Here is a 9,037-nt window from a genome sequence, read left to right as displayed (position 1 = left end):
TATATATATATATACACACAATCAATTATGTATACATATATTTATATATACTCACTCTGTCTCTCTCTCTCTCTCTGTTTTTTTTTTTCAAAGTCCATTTAATTATATGGTAGAGAGGAGGGTGTGAAAGAATACACACACACACACACACACACACACACACACACAATGAAAGCATATAAGGATCTTCCAGAAAAACTAACAATGATGAAGAAAAAGGACAATAAACTAAAAAAATATATATATGTATATATATATATACATTTACATAAATACACACATTGATATATATATACATGAAAAATACGTAATATATATAACTATATGTATACATAATTTATAAAGCATATACATACATATATATGTATATACATTTACATAAATACACACATGCATTTATATATATATATATATTTATATATACATAAAAAATACGTAATATATATAATTATATGTATACATAATTTATAAAGCATATACATACATATATATGTATATATACACACACACACATATCTCATGCACACACACATTATTACATATGGGACATATATACGATATATGCACAATATATATATTATGAAAATGTAAAATTCCCTATTTTCTATTATTCCTTGTTTGTTTTGCTTTCTATGTGTCATCTCTCTCGCTCTCTCCTCCTCGTCCTTATCCTAGTTAAGACTGTTACCCATGTCTAGCTCCCCTCTCCTTGATTATCTGTTCTGGATAGGGAGAAAATGTAACTACAACATATAATTACATACATACAAGGATATACATGTTGATAAACACCATACAAAGTATATTTACACATTCACATATACAAACAACACATACGCACACTTTACAAAACTTTTATTCAAACATGCGCACACACATACATGTATATGCATACATAGATACATACATGCATGCATACATATGTACACATTACTACAGATTTTCAAGTTGTCATTCCAATGGTCTAATGTTAACCCTTACACAAAAGTTGTGAGGTCTGTAAATCTGTTGTGATGTGTCCCTGTTTAGTGGGTTTTCTGAGTGTTCATGTTGTTGTTGTTGTTGTTTTATGAATGAAAGGAAGGAAGGACGGTTAGGGTAGTAGCACTGTGGTTGATTGGGAAATGAGTGTCAAGGGGAAGGGAACTTTGAGAAGGGGTCAGTTTTTTCTGACCCGCACACATACATATGCATAATGGATTCACAGGGCAGATAGCATCTATGTGTGAGGACAGTATAGTCTTGTGTATGTGTATATATTATACATGATTTTAACTGGATGGTTATGTGTGTATAGGTAAATTACTGAGTATTCACATGGGTGCTTGTTTCTGTGGATTAATGGGTTCTATGGAAAAATTCCATTGTGTTCCAGCTTTATCTTTTGTTTTTTGGTTAAGATTTGTTTCATATTTTCTTGAAATTTCTTGGATATTTCTTTTACAGTTCATTTGGAAAATAAATATAAAACTAATTATCTATATATATATATAGAAGATCAAATATGGAAAAATTTTATCCAAAAAAAAAGAAAACTAGAACACACTTGTATTTTCAATTCATGTTAAAATGAGCTACTCCCTATATGTGTGTGTGTGTGTGTGTGTGTTTGTATATGTGTGTCCTTGGTTGTAAGGCTAAGATATCTTCAAGTTATAAAGTGTGATAGTTTTATGTCAATGGTTACTGACAATCTGCAAGATGTTTCGTCCAGAAAATAGCACAGTTGTATCCAAATGCATCAGCATAATATAAACTGTTAGAATCTGGATGCAGTTGTATGGATCTCCAAATAAAACATCTCCCCAGTATTAACTAAACATAACCACTGAATAAAGCTGTCAACATATATGTATGTATGTGTGTGTGTGATTGTTTTGTACATATATATATATATAAGAGATTGGAGTACTCAAATCCAGAGTTATAGAGTTTATTATAGTATAATATATTTAGCAGAGTACATTATGAATCATTTCATGAAATTACATCATAGTTGTGTAATTTACTCATCAGGTGCACAAACAACCCAGCTATGTTGAATTTTCTTGAAACAATTCATAATGTATCCTTGCAAATTACCAATATAACTTAATTAATATTTGGCCAGTTTTTTGGTCAGATTCCTGTCTTACATAATAAGCTTCTAGCCGATGTCTTTTATGTAATATTTTGGAGGGCACAGTATGTATGTATGTGTGATGCATGCAGGTGCATATGTGTTTAAGGATTATGTGGGTGAGTGTGAATGTATGCATTCTGTCGCTGTATGTTAATTCAGCATAGTATATTCTTTGTTTTGTGGTTTGAAGTGACAGGTAGAACAACAACAGCAACAACAACCAAGTTTTCAGCCATCTCTTTCTCTTCTCTTCTCTTCTCAATCTACTAAATAATACCTGATTATGTAAGGTATTAAAATATCAAATATTTCATTAAAAACTGCTACCTACTTAAATTTCTTAGCTTTACTCTGTCTTACTAACTCTTGATTTATTTCATTCTTTTCTTTTTTTTTTTTCATTGATTCGTAATACCTTTCTGGTAAAAAAAAAAATTCTCAATATTTTTCTCCATTTTCCTTTATATATATAATTATTATTAATGTTTGCTTTATGTATAGTTATATATGAAAACAGTCAAACATTAAATTGAATGATCACTTAATATCTTCCAGTAGAGTAACATATTTATTTTATTTTTACAAGGAAAAAAAAACTTCAAAGTTTTGGGTGTATAGTCTTCATCAGACTGTGTGCAATGAGGGCTACATAACCAAAACTTTGAAGTAATTGACAACCTTTTCCTTGTGTGTGTGTATTTGTGTATCTGTATGTATGTATGTGTGTGTGTGTGTGTGTGTGTATTAAGGCTACCATTTGTTTCATGTTAAGAAAATATCTTAATACCTCAATGATTTTTCAATCCAGTCACATGGAGGAATGGTGTTCTCCATTTTGGATGAAAATACAAAGCACCTTGTGAAATGTCTCAGGAATTCACAGAAAGTTATGAGACTTTTCGTGAACTCCCAAGACATTTCAGAAAATGTTTTGTTTTGATCCAAAATGAGGAACACCACCATTCCTTTATGTGATCAGCTTGAAAAATTGTTAAGATATTAAGATATCTTTCTTAACATGAAACCATTGGTAACCTTAATACACAAATTTTATCCCATCATGCACTCATTCCTGTTCAGTATTTACATATATATATATATATATATATATGTATCTGTGCATGCATGTATATGTTTGTATGTATATATGTGTGTGTATGTGTGCATATATATATATATATATATAATGTTTATATGTCAGTGGGTAAACAAGATAATTTCCTCATTTGTAAAGGTTTTGCATAATCCTTTTACAATTTAATTCCATATGCTCATCAGCATGTTTTGTATTTTTTAAAGATTCCCTAATTTGTACACTTAGCTCTAAAGTTACTTGCATCAACGGTTAATATATGAGGAAAGTAGTTTTGTTCACTCACAACAATAACAGGATCTACATACATTTAACATCACTTGAGTACTTTGAGATTTTTCTGTGAAGAAACCAAACAATATATATATAATATATATAAATATAAATATATATATATGTATGTATATATATATGTATGTGTATATATATATATATTTATATATATATATATATATATTTATATATATATATATAAAGCCCATGAATTCGAAGAAAACATGGACTCGTATATTAATAGAGTGGATATATAATTAATAAAATACTAGCCAAATTACGAATCAGTTTCATACCAGGATTTGAGGGAAAACATTGGCAATCATCAGAAAAGCTAAAAATAATTGTCTGGTATGAGCTCTTTGCTACTGGAGATCTGAAAGTGTCACATCCAGTTTGCGGGTGCTACAGCTATTGTGATATATCTATACAAGGTGTTATCAAAAAGTTCCCAGACTAATTCTGTAGCATGCCAAAAGATGGCAGCACACAGTGAGAGCTAGCAGTGACCTTCATGAAGCAGTGTACCGAATGACATCGCTGTGTTTACTTCTCAGGTTGTGTAACTTATGTTTTTATGTGATCACGTGTATACCTTAGTCTATGATTTTGTCATGGACAGGAGCAAAGAACCAACATGAAATTTTGCATTAAAGTTGGGAAGTCTGCTATAGTGACATTGAGCATGCTTCAGCAACAAGGCAATGGGTTATATGCAATGTTCTTAGTGGCATGGGCACTTCAAAAGCAGAAGAATGTCCACACCTCAATCAAGAGCATGCTCATTTTTTTCTTTTTTTTGACATCCATGGTATTGTACACCAAGAATTCCTTCCCCAGGGCCAGACCACATCAATCGAGAGTTCTACTTTGACATTTTGAAGCATTTAAGGGATGACATTCAGGAAAAACAACCAGATCTGTGGAATGCAAAGAATTGGATTCTTCACGACGACAATGCTCCCTATCACTGAGCTCTTCTCACTCATGTGCCTCTCACCAAAAACATGGTATCGCTTCTGCCCCTGCCCTATTCACCAGATTTAACACTTGCAGGCTTCCATTTCTTCCCAGAGATGAAAATGCTGCCCAAAGGTTGGTGTTTTAACACCATTGTCAAGATCCAGAATGAATCACAAAATGTCATCAACTCACAGAAAACAACTTCCAGGCCAGATTCCAAAAGTGGCAGGAACTCTGGGGCCGGTGTATTGCTGTGCAAGGTGATTATTTTGAAGGAGTTTTAACACAACTTAAATAAATGTTATCTTTTATTAAAGATAACTAACCTGGGAAATCTAATTCTTGATGGGAAGATGGCTTTTCAATTTATTTTAATGCTGCATAACTTTCTAACAAGTTTTTGTTGTTGTACATAAAAATATTTGGACCGGTCAGTATCCGAGATTTATAACCTAACACACGTAAATGTAAATGGTGATGTTTGATATATCGGATTAAATAGCAGTGATTTCAGTCAGTTTATTTTATTTTTTTCAGTAGCATAGTGGTAAGTGTCCTTGGTTGTCTTACAGTTGCTCACAATTCAATTCCCTGGTAGGGAAATATGGAAGTATCACATTTTGAGGATGTTGTTTACAGCCCACCAGCTAAAACTAGTAAAAAGAAATGTAAGTAGACTGACACAGTCTAGGAGTAACAAATTTATAATTCAACTTATATCACTAAACCTATTTGATACATTTCCATTGGAAATATTGCTTTTTATCATTTAGATAACTTATTTGCCATAATCTTAACCTTATATTAACTTTTTGTTACCATATATCTGATGAAATATTCTACCTTTGTTTCAATCAATTCTGAAAATAATGAATTTAATGAAATAACTGTGCTAATATTAAGCTAATGTAGGACAACAAGCAGGCAGAATCGTTAGCACGCCAGGTGAAATGCTTAGTGACATTTTGTCCATCTTTACATTCTGTGTTCAAATTCTAGCAAGGTTGACTTTGCCTTTCATCCTTCCAGAGTCAAATTAAATTAAATACCAGCTGAGCACTGGGGTCAATATAATTGACTTATCTCTCCTCAAAATTTCAGACCTTTTGCCAAAGTATATATACATACACACACACACACACGTGTATGAGGGTTTTTGAAAAACAATACGAGCATTTAGAAACAATACATTTCTAAAACTCCCAGAGAGATTTATGCAGTAGTGATACAATGAAGTAGTTGTATGCTGTCAACTTAATGTGACAGTCCCCTGAAGGGAATAATACTACTGTTGGTTAGACCTAGGAAGCTGCACCGCTTCCTGTCGGCCTTGACACATTTCCTGTCTCCTTATGTTTACAAGAGGGAGACAAGCACCTCTACCCAGCTAAGCCTGCATCCTTGTAAACATAAGAACACAGGAAATGTGTCAAGGCCAATAGGAAGCAGTGCAGCTTCCTAGGTCTAATCAACAGTAGTAATATTCCCTTCAGGGGACTGTCACATTAAGTTGACAGCATACAATAAGAAGAGCATTCAGAGAGCACAAGCCTCCACCAAGACAACACCAACATCCTATCAATGGTTAGCCAGAGATGAATTTTGAAATACGAATGATGATGATGAATATCTGAAATAAACTTGACTGCTCTCACAAACAAGAATATTAAGAATGACCCCGACAGTTCTCAAAAACTAAGTAAAAAACGGAAAAATAATCCAGAATCCTTGTCTGATACTGGATCGATCCCAAATCTAATCAGTTCATGCCAGTCACAAGACCAAACATCCTTGAAAGTTTCATCCAAATCCATTCAGCAATATCTTGTCCACGGACAAACAAACAAACAAACACAACTGAAAACAATACCTTTGCTAAAGTGAAGGTAATAAGTTAGAAATTTTAGAAGTTAAGTTGATTTCATTGACTGCAGTGTTCAGTTGGTACTTATTCTATTGACCCTGAAACGATGAAAGCTAAAGTTCACCTTTCATCTTTTTGAATTCAGAACATAAAGAGCCAGAAAAAATGCCACTAAGCATTTTGTCCAACCTGCTTACAGTTGTGCCAGCTCATTACCTTTATTGAAAATAATAATAATAATCCTTTCTACTATAGGCACAAGGCCTGAAATTTTAGGGGAGGGGAATAGGTGATTACATCAACCCCAGTGCTCAACTGGTACTCATTCCATTGACCCCCGAAAGGATGAAAGGTAAAAGTCGACCTCAGTGGAATTTGAACTCAGAACGTAAAGACAGACGAAATACCGCTAAGCATTTTGCCCCTGTGTACTAATGTTTTTGCCAGTTCACCACCTTATCCACCCAAAAATATTCTACCTGTTTTATGTTCAAACCAGACAGATCTGATCTCACACTTACCCTACAACCTCATTTAAAAATAAACAGTTGCATCATTTGAAATCTCGAAGCTACAATACAGGGCATGATCAATTCATAACAATGTGAATACATAAGCATTATATTTGACAGTTATCCGAATGCTAAAGAGTTATGGCATTTATATTCCGTGTTCAATTACCACCATGGTTGAATTTGCATTTCATCTTTGAGAATGTTGATAAAATAAGTTCCAGTAAAGTAATGGAGGTTGACATAATTGACTGCCCTAAAATGTTTAGCTTCCTGGGTTTGACCTTATCATGGCAATGGGGCTTGTGTCTTCCTTAGATCTGAGAGTGCATTACTGGTTGGAGCTTTGCTCCTGGTTGAGCTACCCGAGGCAGGGAGGTTCCAAACTAACAGTGACCTGCAACACATCAATTCTTTGCCAAGATAGCATCCCCATCATCCAACTATTCTATGGAGGGCTAACAACCTGTCCAGAAGAACCCTCAACTTGTCACAACGCTGACCAGAAGAAACCAGACCTCCTGACATTGGAACAGACCCCTGCATGCGCCCAGCCAACAAGACGTCATCATCTTGGAGGGTGCAGAATAGCTGGTATGGGACCACTAGCAATAGGGGACACTGGTAGACCTTGTTAGCTCTACACACAATGATGCTTCTGGGACCATTAACCTGGGATGACCCCAGCCCATCAAGCAAGAGTATGACTGCAGTTGTACGAAATTATTAATGTTAGAGATGTATATTAGAAAATCAATTGATATCGAATACTATGAAGCACATTATTCAACCAACATTATCTCCTGTTATATCTCTTTCATTTAAAGTTCAGATCCTATCTGAGTTGACTTTCATTTTCACCCCTTCCAGGTCAATGACACAATGACAGAAATACAGTACCAACAATATAGTATAGATTTGTTAGGCTTTTCTCACACAAAGCTCAACTTTGACTTCTCCACTGCTTCAAGCATTGGAACAACTAGCAATTAAATACGCTCTACATTCTGAGCTCAGATCCTGCCAAGTTCAGAGAGTCACATGCCCAGATGAGATTTGTTACCTTTAAGATGGGAAGCAGTGAATAATACATTCACAGATATTGCAAACAGCTGCTGAGCTGAATAAATAATCTGATGTACACAATCTACAAATATATTTAAAAACAACAGACTTAACAAAAAAAGAAATTAAAAAAAAAAAAAAAAAATATATTTTTTAAAATATCAGAAAGCTTTGGAAGGGGGAAAAAAAAAGCAAGTGAGAAATTGAATAAAAATTCAATTCCAATAAATTTGTCTGTTGACTGAAAATGTATTTTCTTTATTGAAATCATGAAATAATCAAATAATATTGCTTAAAAAAATAAAAGCCATAATTTTCTTTTGCACACACACACACACATATATATGCATGTGTACACATATATATATATATATACATACACACACACACACTGATTAATATATAGTTTTATAAAAACTATTAACTCTACTTGTACAAAATATTTCATTTTATCCAGTTTGTAAATGCATACATTTATCGATTTGTGTGTGTGTAGAGACACACACACACTTACATATACATGCAGATGTGTGTGTCATGCAAGTATGCGTGTATGTATATGGAGTGGCTGTGTAGTAAGTAGCTTGTTCACCAGCCACATGGTCCTAGGTTCAGTCCCACTGCATGGCATCTTGGGCAAGTGTCTTCTACTATAGCCTCGTGTTGACCAAAGCCACTCACAAGAGTGGATTTGGTAGACGGAAACTGAAAGAAGCCTGTCATATATATACGTTTGTGTGTCTGTTTTTGTCCCCCCACCATTGCTTGACAACCAATGTCAGTGTGCTTACATCCCCCATAACTTAGCAGTTTGGCAAAAGAGAACCGATAGAATAAGTACTAAGCTTACAAAGAATGAGTCCTGGGGTTGATTTGTCCGACTAAAGGTGGTGCTACAGCATGGCCGCAGTCAAATGACTGAAACTACTAAAAGAATAAAAGGGGGTGTGTGTGTGTGTGTATGTGTGTGTGTGTGTGCGCACGCACGCATGTGTTATATAAAAATTAACAAAATTTTGAACTTTTAAAGCACCTAAAACCATCCACTAAGAAATACACCAAAATCAATATCTGATGAATTTTTTTTCTCCTAATTTTTCCAGCTTCATACAAACCAAAAGGAAAAGTGGCACTGGCAAACGGAA

The sequence above is a fragment of the Octopus bimaculoides genome, chromosome 7 (genome assembly GCF_001194135.2).
Source record: "Octopus bimaculoides isolate UCB-OBI-ISO-001 chromosome 7, ASM119413v2, whole genome shotgun sequence".
Taxonomy (NCBI): domain Eukaryota; kingdom Metazoa; phylum Mollusca; class Cephalopoda; order Octopoda; family Octopodidae; genus Octopus; species Octopus bimaculoides.
This window is presented reverse-complemented; position numbering follows the sequence as displayed.